This window comes from Pholcus phalangioides, unplaced genomic scaffold, assembly GCF_987345545.1.
Source record: "Pholcus phalangioides strain wild (caught in Gottingen) unplaced genomic scaffold, Ppha-v1.0 ptg000007l_1, whole genome shotgun sequence".
NCBI lineage: Eukaryota > Metazoa > Arthropoda > Arachnida > Araneae > Pholcidae > Pholcus > Pholcus phalangioides.
This window is the reverse complement of record NW_028301600.1, coordinates 3,888-18,682: the sequence shown is the minus strand read 5'-3', so window position 1 is coordinate 18,682 and position 14,795 is coordinate 3,888. Positions and strand designations below refer to the sequence as shown.

Below are 14,795 nucleotides of genomic sequence, written 5' to 3'. Positions count from 1 at the left end.
GGTTTAAAAATTGAAATAAATAGAATGAATATGAATGTTTTTTTTATTTCAAAACTTTAAAATATCTGAAATGTAACTGTAAATAAAAAAAAATTGATATTGTAGTCTGTTTTTCATTTTGAAGACCATCTGGAAGCAAGTAAAGGTATGTACATTGTATTTAACATTATTCTATATTTAAACTGCAAATTGTTTCATTCCAATTCTTATCCTTATACCATGATTATTTGTCTCCTAAGATTCCAAATATGGTGTTGATTTCCCCCCCCCTCCGTCATTGCAATTTAGACTTATTAATTTTTGATACCATTGTTATTGTTAGTTTATTATAGTTGGCTTACAATTTATTGAATTGTACCTTTTTTAATTAAATGTGAAGTCAAATTTTTTATGATGTCTAATGATTATTTTTCGAATTATTTTATTTTTGATCCATTGGTTTGTTTGTGTATTTAGATATGTTACTGAAGGGTTTGCATTTGACCTTTCTCTTCACATTGAGTTTGATCTTACTGCTGCACAAGTGAGACAGAACACAACCCAAAGAGAAGGCCATCAGATGCAAACACTTATGTCTAACAACGAGATGTATCAAGACATATTGTTCTTTTAACTCTAGAATTTACTTGCTTTATTACATTCTTTCAATTAGAAAGAATGCCAGATACCGTCTCGATCATAGGCGTACGCAGAATTTTCTCGGAAGGGGGGGGGTTGTTTCAGATTTTTTTCTTTTCTGAGGGGGGTTTACTTATTTTCCCTGCAAAGTAACACTATAATCTTGGCTCAAGGGCACCCCCCCCCCTCTATGCGTACGCCAATGGTCTCGATACATCACGTTCAAGATGTTATCAGTTTTAATCCGTTTACAACCCGGTGGGGGCACGCGAGCTGCGGACCCCAAGAAGGTGGGAGCCTCGGGTCCGCAGCTCGCGTGCCCCCGAGCCGAGAATTCTGGACTTTTTTTTAACCTTTTTTTTTTAACCTTTTTTTTAACCTTTTTTTTAACCTTTTTTTTAACCTTTTTTTTAACCTTTTTTTTAACCTTTTTTTTAACCTTTTTTTTAACCTTTTTTTTAACCTTTTTTTTAACCTTTTTTTTAACCTTTTTTTTAACCTTTTTTTTAACCTTTTTTTTAACCTTTTTTTTAACCTTTTTTTTAACCTTTTTTTTAACCTTTTTTTTAACCTTTTTTTTAACCTTTTTTTTAACCTTTTTTTTAACCTTTTTTTTAACCTTTTTTTTAACCTTTTTTTTAACCTTTTTTTTAACCTTTTTTTTAACCTTTTTTTTAACCTTTTTTTTAACCTTTTTTTTAACCTTTTTTTTAACCTTTTTTTTAACCTTTTTTTTAACCTTTTTTTTAACCTTTTTTTTAACCTCGCGCCAATGATTTGGACTCTCCGCCTGTCAAATTCTTGAAATCGATATGAACCATCAGTAATCGATACCTTGCAGAACAACCATCGATTACATCGGATTCATAATCGATTAATCGTTCACTCCACGTCCCCGATGGAATACGTCACTAATACATATCGATTGCCTCCCTTATCGATTTTGAAATTTTATTTAAAATTCTCATTAAATACAAAAAATACTTAAAAAATTTTCATTTACATACCTCGGGTATGCAGGTCATGTGGTGCTTCATTTTCCGCCATTAGCAATTTTTCGGCAGTAATTGGCGACTTTTCTGTTGTAATATTTGGCGAATTTCCTGGCAGTTGGCGAAAATTGGCGATGTCCCGTATTTTCTTCGAGGGAATATGGTCATACATTTTTCCTTTTTGAAGAGTTCAATCCACCGCTATTTGTGTAATGGTGCTTCATTTTCCGTAATTGGCAATTTATCGGTGATTTTAGGTAAGGTTGGCGATTTCGCTCACTTTTAGTGTCATTTTTGGCGACAACGGGCGATTTCAGTACAAACATTTTTGTGCCATTTTTTTCCCCTTTGAAGAGAGAAATGTTTGACATTTAATTTTTTCCCTCTGTGAAGGAAAGAAAAGGCCAAGCAGATTCAGTTTCTTCCCCTATTTTGCCCATATAAATGACTACTTCCACCACCACATTGTCCAATCAAAAGAGACTTTGTGTCTGAAGAACAGTTTTGACGTTCGAATAAGATCCTCTCTGATTGATCAACTTGCGTACTGCTGGTCGCGGAGACGCGCGTGTTCCTGAATTTTTTATATTTATTTTTTTGTGAATGGCAACGTCTTTACGTGATCGTTGTGGCGCGTTTGTCAATCTTCTGGAACAAAGAAGTTGATTATATTTTCTGCTCTCTGTTTTAATTTTTTTTTTTCAATTCGATTCGTCGGAAAAAGATGCTTATAGGGTGTGTGCACGCAACTATTACTATCTGGTGTCCGTTAGATTTGTCTAAGCATCCCGTGATACGGATAAACCTCGATTTAATTTCAAGTTACTGCCTGCCAGAGGGGTACATTTTGTGGAATGTTAATTCACTTTCTCGTTCCACATTTGTACTTTTTTTCTGACAGCGTTTTCTTCCGCTGATTTCCACATCCCTGTACATGTGGCAGGTATTTTTCATTTTCTTATAGTGGACTGGTAATTTTTTTGAATTTTCATGCTGTATCTCGATGTATTTGAAATAAGGCTTTTGTCTTATTGTTTTTTTAAATTGGCCATTATTCCATAAGGGAGGTAAACATTGGTGACGTTCGATCGCATGGGCGGAGAGCCCCCAGCATCGAAGGTGGAACCCACTGACTAATGTACATTCGAATATATGAATTGATATCATGCCCCCAGACTTTCACGTCTATCTCCGCCTGTGTTCGATCATGCCATTAAAAAAAGTTGTGGAAGTATACAAATTTTTTCACTGAAAAACAGCACAACTGACATTTTTTGATCTAATTCGAAGCGGAACGCATGGTTGGTAGAAATACAAAAATTCAAAAGAAATGTTTGCAAAATAAAAATACAGAAAAAAACAGTGAAATCCCTGATTAGAAAACTTGACATTACAAATTAAAGCACCGAGTTGCCGTTCACCTTGCTTATCAAATCCTAGCCTTGTTTGGTGACATGTGAAAAATTCCTGGTGGCCGAAATACAGGGCTTGACAAATCGAAAAAAGTTTTAGGGTCCAAGGATGATCTTAATTTCCAGAGAAACTGTTCTAAATGTTTTTTTTTTTCAGGACTTTTATCATTTTCCTATGTTAAAAGACATACTGCTGTGAAATCAGAAAATAAATTCCAACACCAATCACAAAGAGAATTTTAGCCGCCAATACAGATTTTATACTCGCTATGGTGCCTGGGATTTGTTAAGCCTTGTTCGTCATCACTAGGGCTCGAATTTCTGTGCCCTGGCATTTTTTTTTTATTTGCATATTTCGTTATTTTTACGTGATAGAGTACATTTTCTAAATTCTAAGGCATATTTTATAAATGTTGATAAAAATTAAATTTTTTTCTCTGCTATTCTAATTATGCTTCAGGTGCTTTTTTTCAGTTCCCGCCTCTAACAAGAGTTCTGTATTATTATTCTTTCCCGATATTCATGAAAGGCTCAAAAATGTTCCCCAACCTGGGCCATCTACGTCCATTTATTAAAGGGTCAAACTCCCACCAAATGCCATAAATATTCACATTGACTGATAATCTTAGCAAACTTTTTGAAAATTATGTACAAGCACAGTGAATGTTTACAGTGTAAAGTTTAGGACTAGAATTTTTATGCACTAAAAATGAAACACAAAATCCTGAAATTTGGGTATTCCAACCAATGGGAAACGATATTAAATTTTTAAATTTTGAGTTTTTGTCAAATAGGTATTCGTTTTTTTTATTTTATTTTGTGCAATGATTTTCTAAAGCTAAATACTAGGTTAGATATTTTTATCTATAGATGACTTGGAGTGCATATTACTATATAGTTAACGTGGATCTTGACAAAAAAAATTAATTTCTGCTTGAATATGCATATTTGTACCAGGGTTGGGTTTTTGACAAGCGTCAAAAAATGTCGAAAACCATCAAAAACCTAAATGAATGCCTTTTGATAATGTTTTGAACACAATAGGTGTACAATGATGAAAAAATTACTTTTTGGCATATTACAATGTTTTATTTTTAAACATTAATTTATTACAATAATTAAAACAAAATATTATAATTTGCAATTTTGAATTTTTCAACATAAGAGTGTAGAACATATAAAATATAATTTTATGGTTTATTTATCTAAGCTACTCATTACCTGTGTTCAATTTGCTAAGTGGAATAGAGCTGCTTATTTAAAATATGTATGATAAGGCATCAGAGTTACATTTTTGACCCCAGAAACTAACTTGGTATTAAAACTATCAAAATCTTACTGTCAATGATGTCAAATAGTTTTTGTTAACTTGATAGATATGTTAAATAACAAAACATTTACTTTTATTTAGATTAAAGGGTTTTATATTCAGAATTATAATCACTGAGGAAAAATATATATTTTGATATTTTAAATTTTCTGATCTGCCTAAAATTTTATTCCATATAAAAATTCTCATGCAGCATCTGTTAATGCACTAATTAAACTCATTTATTTTCACCTAAAAATTTCTTAGATCAGGGTGTATAAATTCACAGAGCTTTAAAGAGTATTTTCAACCAAAGCATTTGTTATGCACGTTTGAATACAGCTTCAATTGGAAAACCATTGCATTATAAATGCTAGCAAATGTACCATATCATAGAGCAAAAGTAAGAATAAACCAAGTTTGACATATACAAGCTAGCATTGCCAAATTAAATGACATTTTAGTCCTACAATTTAGTATTTTGATCGCTAGATATATTTCAATGTTATGCGCAACAAGAGTATCGTTTTAAGTATCAGTGGTTATCTAGATAATTTAATAATGACAGAAATCAACATTACATACATGATGTAATAAACTTTTTTAAACACTTATCTGTTGTAAAAAGAGTACAGCAGACGGTTTATATCAATGCAAACATATATAAGCAGTTGAAATTTTGGAAATATTTTTCCAAAATTATAGATATGTATAGATATATATAGAGATATACAGATATATATAGATAATTTTGGAAATCTTGAATCAAAGAATGTCAAATCGTTCCATAGTTTTTCCTTCAATGTTCATGTTATGCTTTATTGAAATTTTATAAGAAAAAAAGCATATATATATTGTCCAAAATAATTCTGTCGAGAGTAGAAAATTATTTTAGAATCATATTAAATATTTATTTTTTGTATAACATAGTCACTTTAAACATTACATGCAATTAACGTGTGCATTTTCAATGGGAATTTTTATATCGAAAAGCAATGTTTGAGGTTTTTGACAAAGGTTTTTGGAGGGTTTTTGATGTGACAGTTTAAACTGTCAAAAACTGCCATGTGCCAAAAACCTGCCAACCCAGATTTGTACTAAAGTTTGTAGTACTGCGATGCATTTCATATATAGACTAAAATATTTTTCTCCCAAAAAATTAGTTTTTCTTTTTTTTTCCTTATAGGCCTGCATAATTGGTCCATAATTGCAAAATTTATTGCTCCACACGTCACGAAAAAGATATTTCAGGTAATATTTTTATATTTTACAATAGCAATGTATTTTATAATATTCCCTGTTGTATAATAGTACAAAACAGCTGAAGATGTATATACATTAGCGAGCCAAACTTATGTACTTCTGGGAATTGTTTCCATGATGAATCGTCCAAGAGCTGGACTAACAACGAACAAGGGATTATGTAGTTTCAGCTGCTGATATAGGGTTCCGAATATACACACCTACCACAATCTCATCCAAAAGGAGTCCCCCCCCCCCCTCCTTTTCCAAGTAGGGAGACAGACCATCACCTCCTAGAGATAGAAGGCCTCTGCAGTGTTTGCCATAAGCGTCATTCAGACTACCTAGCAAGTTTGCCACACAGCATCGTAATTCGTTTCTTCTTATTTTGGCGTCGAATCTTCCTGATTGCCTCACAAAAGCTGCATAGTGATTGGATGTGGGGTATAGAAATCGCCAATTCTGAGCTCGATCATTTCTTTTCCTTACAACATTGATACTAGCATGAGCAGGGAATTTTTTTTCCCTGAATATTCTTAGGGAAAATAGACTACTTACTGACGTCACAGGCAGAGTGCGGAGGCCTTTTATCTCTAGGATGTGATGGACAGACACACTGTCATGAAGTCAAAATATATTGCGTCATACTCTTAATCTCCAATTCAGCAACCACAGTGTAAGCTTTATGTGCCAATACTGATTTTTAGCAACCTGGTCCCTGGGATTTGTCAAGCCCTGCTCAATAACAATAACTGAATATATACCTATTTTGGTGTAATTCTCATAATATACAGCTGCACCTTTTATTGTGGGCACTCTGTCAGCGAAATAAACTCCCTGTTAGTGAACGCTTCCCACTAGCAGCGTTATCAGATGCCTCACATTAACAGATACTTGTTGGCAAACAAAAATTTACTATATGGATTAGATGCATTCTTGTAACTTTTATGTTATAAATGAAATAAATTTTTTTATAATTTCTTTTCTCTGACGTCATAGTCCATTTTCTTTAAACTTTGTAATAACGATAAGTAATTTCAGAGGTTTTTTAGCTTTGTAGATATTTTCTACATTTTTTTCTCGCCCCTTTATAATATTTATTAAGTGTGTGCAGTACTATTATGGGCGATTCATGACAATTTGGCTAATCTCATGTGACTGAAAAATGTGTGACTTGAGCATTTGATTTTTTGTTTTTCAAATTAAATGAACGTCTCTGTGTAGCTCATTCTAAATACTTCCATAGCGTGCCACATTTGATTTATAAGGAACATATCTACCAGGGATTCACAAATCCCAAGCGCCAATGGTGACTGAAAAATTGATATTGGCGCCTAAAATTTTTTGTTTGTGATTACTAGTTTCAGCAAAAGAAATGAGCTTGGCTCCTGAAATATTTGGTTGGCGCCTAGATTTTATCAAGATTTGTTAAGCTCTGATATTCATTGAAGGCGTTAATAAAATGACGTAAAACCAGAGGCGGATTTAACGGCGGGTGCCCCGACTTCCAAAAGGCCCCGAAAAACCCAAATTTCAGTTTTTTCTAATCTAAGGGGCCTCGAGCGACTTTAATCCGCCACTGCGTAGAACAAAATTAAGCGTGGACTTAATTTCCTTATATTGTTTGTATGATGAAAGCATTTCCCGTTACAGCCCACGGAATCGGAAAAGTTTCGAATGCTTTTATTTTTTAATGTTCAAATTTAAAACTATTAAATTTTATTTAAACACACACTACCAACGAAATTCCGTACGAGTGAATTGGACTGGGGTCGCCATCTACCTGGTAATGTTTGAACTGAAAAAATCACGTCCATTTGCCCCATTACTCATTAATAAGCGTTACTCTTATCTCAATAATTATTATATTTCACAACTTGATTGGAGGGACGGAGGTTCGACTATGAATTATTTTTCAGTTTAACGTGGATGCTTATTTATATTGTGTGTTTTTATTTGGGTTCAATTCTGAAAAGAAACGTTGAATTTCAGGAAGTTCAAAACGTGTCCATTTTATGTGTTTTGCCCGCCATCTAGTGTACATTACTCAAACTAAACCTATTTTTATTTCTATAAAATTTATTAATTACAATAAATAATTGAAGAAGCAAACACGAATGAATTTAAAAAAAATTGACGATTCGATGTTTATCCATCCCGAATTTTAAAAAATGTCCCTTTTTTTTTTTTCTAGAAGAAATAAAGGTACAAACGAAATAAGATCCTAATAACTTTTGAAGGAATAAAATAGTGATCTTGGTGTCAAACATTATGGTTTTGGGTATGCTGAATCCAAATTTGTTTTGTAACCTGAAATTTTAAGCTATTTGCTGCAAATCGCGAAAAAAACAAAAATTACAGCTACGTGCATTCGTGCAATGTTTCGTATCCATACTTTTGAACTAGAAATAAAACTGATTCTTGTGTGAAAATGGTTTTTAATACAGAAAAAGTATAGAACATTGCTAATAAAGTAAAGATGTGCAAAATTACGTTTTCACATCTTTTTTTCACAACCGGGTCACGGTTGTATATATAGTTTTTGTAGTGATTGTTGTGAACCTTTTCTTTTCATCTTTTTTCCTCTTTCCACACCTTCAGAAGCGATGGGAGAGTGATAAGAAATGGAATTGGATGTTGAGACGAACTTCGAAGCTATGTATGTGAGGTGACGGTCAGAGCAGGGAAGAAATGAAGTTTTTTTTTCTGTCTTTCTGCTCGTAAAACTGGGGCTCTCGCTGATCTTGGCGACGGCTCCTTTTCCTTTCTGACTCGGCAGTCGTCTTGCTTTTGATGCAAGCTGGACAGCGTGATATGGAGAGAGCGGGTTGCGAATGTGCGTGCCGGTCTCGTTTTCGCAGTTCTCGCTCGTAGCCGTTTCTGGTAAACGAGAGGCTGAGAATCGGACTCTTTACGAGTGCGTGTTCGTACGTGTCGTTCACTGTCAGATCGTGGTCTCTGCCTTGACGGTGGTGCCACAGATCGATCGCGGAATCGACGCTACCTGGTTGATCCTGCCAGTAGTCATATGCTTGTCTCAAAGATTAAGCCATGCATGTCTAAGTACAGGCTTTATAAAAGCGAAACCGCGAATGGCTCATTAAATCAGTTATGGTTCCTTAGATCGTGCCACGTTACTTGGATAACTGTGGTAATTCTAGAGCTAATACATGCAGCGGAGCTCCGATCCCGCGAGGGTGACGAGCGCTTTTATTAGACCAAGGCCAATCCGTTGTCCTCCGGGGGAACGGTGTTCGGTGACGACTCTGGATAACTTTGTGCGGATCGCAAGGGCGCGTCCCGGCGACGCATCTTTCAAGTGTCTGCCTTATCAACTGTCGACGGTAGGTCACGTGCCTACCGTGGTCGTAACGGGTGACGGGGAATCAGGGTTCGATTCCGGAGAGGGAGCCTGAGAAACGGATACCACATCCAAGGAAGGCAGCAGGCGCGCAAATTACCCACTCCCGGCACGGGGAGGTAGTGACGAAAAATAACGATGCGGGTCTCTTCGAGATTCCGCAATCGGAATGAGAGGGTCTCAAATCCTCCTTCGAGGATCTATTGGATGGCAAGTCTGGTGCCAGCAGCAGCGGTAACACCAGCTCCGATAGCGTATATTAAAGTTGCTGCGGTTAAAAAGCTCGTAGTCGGATTTCCGTTCTGGAGGGGTGGTCCGCTACCGGCGGTCACCGCCCTGCCCGGAACAAGTGGCCGGTTTCTCTCGATGACCTTGACCGGTCGTCCCGAGCGACCGGCGCGTTTACTTTGAGAAAATTAGAGTGCTCGAAGCGGGCTGCGACGCCTGGATAATGGTGCATGGAATAATGGAATAGGACCTCCGTTCTATTTCGTTGGTCTTAGGAGCGCGAGGTAATGATCGAGAGGGACAGACGGGGGCATCCGTATCGCGGCGACAGAGGTGAAATTCTTGGACCGTCGCGAGACGAACTACCGCGAAAGCATTTGCCAAGGATGTTTTCATTGATCAAGAACGAAAGTCAGAGGTTCGAAGGCGATCAGATACCGCCCTAGTTCTGACCGTAAACTATGCCGACCGGCGATCCGCCGCAGTTGACAAAATGACTCGGCGGGCAGCTTCCGGGGAAACCAGAGTTTTCGGGTTCCGGGGGAAGTATGGTTGCAAAGCTGAAACTTAAAGGAATTGACGGAAGGGCACACCAGGAGTGGAGCTTGCGGCTTAATTTGACTCAACACGGGGAAACTTACCCGGCCAGGACGCCGGAATGACTGACAGGTTTGATGGGTTCTTTCTGGATTCGGCGAAAAGTGGTGCATGGCCGTTTGTAGTTGGTGGAGCGATTTGTCTGGTTAATTCCGTTAACGAGCGAGACTCCGACCTACTAGTTAGAGCAGCCTCGTAGCCTCGAGGGTGCTCCTTCTTAGAGGGACGAGCGGCGACTAGCCGCACGAAACGGAGCAACAACAGGTCTGTGATGCCCTTAGATGTTCGGGGCCGCACGCGAGCTACACTGAAGGAAACAGCGTGTGTTCTCCTCGTCCGACGGGACTGGGTAACCCGCTGAACTTCCTTCGTGACGGGGATAGGGGATTGTAACTGTTCCCCTCGAACGAGGAATTCCTAGTAGTCGCGGATCATCAGTCCGCGGCGACTAGGTCCCTGCCCTTTGTACACACCGCCCGTCGCTACTACCGATTGAACGAATTAGTGAGGTCTTTGGACTGGCGTTCTCGCTGGGCGTCCGTCCGGAGGGAACTGCCGGAAAGACGACCGAACTTGTTCGTTTAGAGGAAGTAAAAGTCGTAACAAAGTTACCGTAGGTGAACCTGCGGTAGGATCATTACGGAATCGATTCCCAGCTTGACGGGAATCCGATGCGAGGCTCGGCCTTTCTCGCGAGAGGCCGGAGGTAGAACGAAGATCACGCGAACGCTGACCAGCGTCCCGATCCCTCTTCTGCTGACGGAGTTGGACGCCATCGCTCCTTGGCGTTGTAGATGCGACACCAGGCAGAGGAAGCGGCGGGGCAAACAGAAGAGATGGCGTCAAATTTCCAAGTCGCGAGGCTAAAGTCCCAGGCAGAACGCCCGCAGCAAGGCTGTTCGCGGGGACGGCACGAGGAAAGTGCGCAACTACTCCGAGCAGTGGATCACTCGGCTCGCGGATCGATGAAGAACGCAGCCAGTTGCGATATTTAGTGTGAATTGCGGGACACGTCGAGCATTGATACTTCGAACGCGCATTGCGGTCTCTGGCTGCAGCCAGGGGCCTCGCCCGTCCGAGGGTCGGATGAAGCTTGCCCACGGGATTTTTCTCCGTCTCGACCGCTTCGCTGTCGCTGCGTCGGTTCAAGTCGCGGAACGGACGTTTCGCGGTAGGGCGACTCTCCGCCACACGGAAGGAAGAGTGCCCTGCTGCCGACGGAAAGGCTGTCGACCTCGGATCGGACGAGATCACCCGCTGAATTTAAGCATATCAATAAGCGGAGGAAGAGAAACCAACTGGGATTCCCTTAGTAACGGCGAGCGAACAGGGAAGCGTCCATCGCCGAACCCCACGTCGCTGCGGCGTCGGGAATGTGGCGTTAGGGAGGGAGCGTTCGCGAGTTCCGAGCGTGCAGCAAGTCCCCTTGACTGGGGCTGTTTTCCAGGGAGGGTGTCAGGCCCGTGGTTGCCGCCTCGTGCTCGTGAAGCTGCCTCCCCAGAGTCGGGTTGCTTGGGAGTGCAGCCCCAAGAGGGTGGTAGACTCCATCTAAGACTAAATACGGCCGCGAGACCGATAGCGAACAAGTACCGTGAGGGAAAGTTGAAAAGGACTTTGAAGAGAGAGTTCAAGAGTGCGTGAAACTGCTCGGAGGCAAACGGGTGGGCCCTCGAACGGTCCTCGCCCGATGGTTCGGTCGGAGAGGCGCGAGCCCGTTGGCGAGGCGGGTTCCGTAAAGGACCCCTCCGCTTTCGTGGCGCTCGAGTCTTCCGGTGCATTCCATCCGGTATGGACGTCGCAGCCGGTTGGGCGTGGTCAGCCTGAAGAGCGGGCTACGGCAGGTGGCAGTGGAGTCTCCCCGCTGTGTCTAGCCGGCTCGTTCGTGGCGTGATCCCCGACCGAGGATGACGTCTTCCTCTTTGGGAGATTTGCCGTGCTCTCGCCTCTGCGAGCGGGATTTCCCGCGGTGAGCGTACGCGGCTGGCGACATCGGTCACCCACCCGACCCGTCTTGAAACACGGACCAAGGAGTCTAACATGTGCGCGAGTCAGTGGGACTCGAACAAGCCCACGGGCAGAACGAAAGCGATCGGTCGGGATCCGCACTGCTCGCAGTGTGGCGCACCGACGGCCCGACGCCTGTATAGGCGATCGGAGCGTGAGCGTACACGTTGGGACCCGAAAGACGGTGAACTATTCCCGGGTAGGATGAAGCCGGGGGAAACTCCGGTGGAGGTCCGCAGCGGTTCTGACGTGCAATTCGATCGTCGAACCCGGGTATAGGGGCGAAAGACTAATCGAACCGTCTAGTAGCTGGTTCCCTCCGAAGTTTCCCGCAGGATAGCTGGCGCTCGAGCAGTCGCGTCCGGTAAAGCGAATGATTAGAGGCCTCGGGGTCGAAACGTCCTCGACCTATTCTCAAACTTTAAATGGGCGAGACGCCGGGCTTTCGGACTCGAAGCCCGGTCACGGATGAGAGTGCCCAGTGGGCCACTTTTGGTAAGCAGAACTGGCGCAGCGGGATGAACCGGACGTCTGGCTAAGGCACCCGATGCGACGCTCATGAGATTGAAAGGTGTTTATCGCTTAAAACATCGGGTAGGTGGCCATGGAAGTCGGAATCCTCTAAGGAGTGTGTAACAACTCACCCGCCGAAGCGATAGGCCCTGAAAATGGAAGGTGCTTAAGCGTCGGAGCCCACGCCAGACCGCCGCGGCAGACAGAGTTTATGTCGCGGCGAGTAGGAGGGTCGCGGCGGGGGGCGTCGAAGGGGAGTGGCGCGAGCACCCCCGGAGCCTCCGCCGGCGCAGATCTTGGTGGTAGTAGCAAATACTCGAGTGAGAACCTCGAGGACCGAAGTGGAGAAGGGTTCCGCGCGAACGGCATTCGGACGCGGGTGAGTCGGTCCTGAGGGATAGGAGAAATCCGTTCCGATGCCGGGAATCTCTCCCGGCCTGACCGAAAGGGAAAGGGGTTAAGATTCCCCTACCCGGATGCGGAGATCGGGACCTCGCGTCCCTAACGCGGCGACGCAACCGAGCTCGGATACGTCGACGGGAGTCCCGGGAAGAGTTGTCTTTTCTTCGCAAGGGTTCGAGTCCCTGGAATCGGGTCGTCCGGAGATAGGGTCGAAGTGCCCGAGAAGCGTCGCGTCTCTTGCGACGTCCGGTGCGCTCCCGTCGACCCTTGAAAATCCGAGGGAGGAGTTGTGATTTTCGCACCGGGCCGTACCCATATCCGCAGCAGGTCTCCGAGGTGAACAGCCTCTCGTCGACGGGACAATGCAGGTAAGGGAAGTCGGCAAATTGGATCCGTAACTTCGGGAGAAGGATTGGCTCTGAGGGTCGGGTCCGTCGGGCTGCTGCGGGAAGCGGGTTTCGGCGTCGCACCGGTTTCGGGCGTCGAGCCCGGAACAGCGTCGACGCCGTCTCGTGGAACGTTGCAGCTGCTCGGGGTGCTCCGAGAGAACGCCCACGGGTCTCGACGGGCGAGAAACGGCCGACTCAGAACTGGCACGGACCGGGGGAGTCCGACTGTTTAATTAAAACATAGCATTGCGACGGCTGGTGAGCGGTGTTGACGCAATGTGATTTCTGCCCAGTGGTGTGAATGTCAAAGTGAAGAAATTCATCCAAGCGCCACTAAACGGCAGGAGTAACTATGACTCTTTTAAGGTAGCCAAATGCCTCGTCATCTAATTAGTGACGCGCATGAATGGATTAACGAGACTCCCAACTGTCCCTACCTGCCGCCCGGCGAAACCACAGCCAAGGGAACGGGCTTGGAAAAATCAGCGGGGAAAGAAGACCCTTTAAAGCTTGGCTCTAGTCTGACTCTGTGGAGGGACCTGGGAGGTGTAGCATAGGTGGGAGGTTCTCGCAGCCGGTTCTGAAATACCACCGCTCCCATCGTTCCTCCACTGACTCGGTGAAGCGGAAGGTGGCTTAGGCCGCTCTTCGTGGAGCTAATCGCCGCGAGATTCGCTTCGAGATCCGCTCCGAGGACAGTGTCAGGCGGGGAGCTCGACTGGGGCGGTACATCTGTTAAACCGTAACGCAGGTGTCCTAAGGCGAGCTCAACGAGGACGGAAACCTCGCGAGGAGCAAAAGGGCAAAAGCTCGCTTGATCCGGACTTTCAGTACGAGCACGGACGGCGAAAGCCGGGCTTATCGATCCTCTCGGAAGTTTATGAGTTTTAAGCGAGAGGTGTCAGAAAAGTTACTTGAGGGATAACTGACTTGTGGCGGCCAAGCGTTCATAGCGACGTCGCTTTTTGACCCTTCGATGTCGGCTCTTCCTATCATGGAGTAGCAGAATACTCCAAGCGTTGGATTGTTCACCCACTAATCAGGGAATGTGAGCTGGGTTTAGACCGTCGTGAGACAGGTTAGATTTATCCTACTGATAGTAGTAGTCGTTGCGATAGTAATCCTGCTCAGTACGAGAGGAACCGCAGGTTCGGACATTTGGTACGTGCGCTTGGTCGAGCGGCCAGTGGCGCGAAGCTACCGTCCGCGGGATCACGGCTGAACGCCTCTAAGCCGGAATCCCGCCTAGTCACTGCAACGATACCTTTGTGCGACCGTTTCCGTCGGAAGGCAGCGATAACCGAACCCGTTTCGGTGACGAAGCCGCAGGAACGGAGGCAGCTTTGCCGGAGTCGCTTAGACCGTGCGACTCCCGCTACCTCGTATCGGAACCTCGAAGGTGTGACGTGCGGGCGCAGAATCGTTGGCAGACGACCGAGGTACGATCGGACTGTCGTTCTTAGTAGAGCGGCCATCACACCGCGATCTATTGAGACACGTCTTTCGGATCGGAAGATTCGTCGGTGCTATACCGGCGTTAATTTTTTTTGTTATGAAACGGAGGAGGTTACCGTGGTCCTCTCACACTTCGAATTATTTTTTTTACCTCGCGCCAATGATTTGGACTCTCCGCCTGTCAAATTCTTGAAATCGATATGAACCATCAGTAATCGATACCTTGCAGAACAACCATCGATTACATCGGATTCATAATCGATTAATCGTTCA

General features: G+C 43.4%; 2 non-coding genes and 1 pseudogene across 2 annotated transcripts; all 3 read left to right on the top strand.

The window, feature by feature from the left end:
- Positions 1 to 8,574: 8,574 nt before the first annotated feature.
- On the top strand, positions 8,575 to 10,399 carry LOC149084771 (small subunit ribosomal RNA). Its single transcript, XR_016192896.1, has one exon. It is a non-coding gene; the product is annotated as a small subunit ribosomal RNA (ribosomal RNA).
- Positions 10,400 to 10,689: 290 nt separating this feature from the next.
- LOC149084770 (5.8S ribosomal RNA) lies at positions 10,690 to 10,844 on the top strand. The gene has a single exon (XR_016192893.1). It is a non-coding gene; the product is annotated as a 5.8S ribosomal RNA (ribosomal RNA).
- A 145-nt stretch (positions 10,845 to 10,989) lies between these two features.
- On the top strand, positions 10,990 to 14,588 carry LOC149084769 (large subunit ribosomal RNA; annotated as a pseudogene).
- Positions 14,589 to 14,795: the final 207 nt, after the last annotated feature.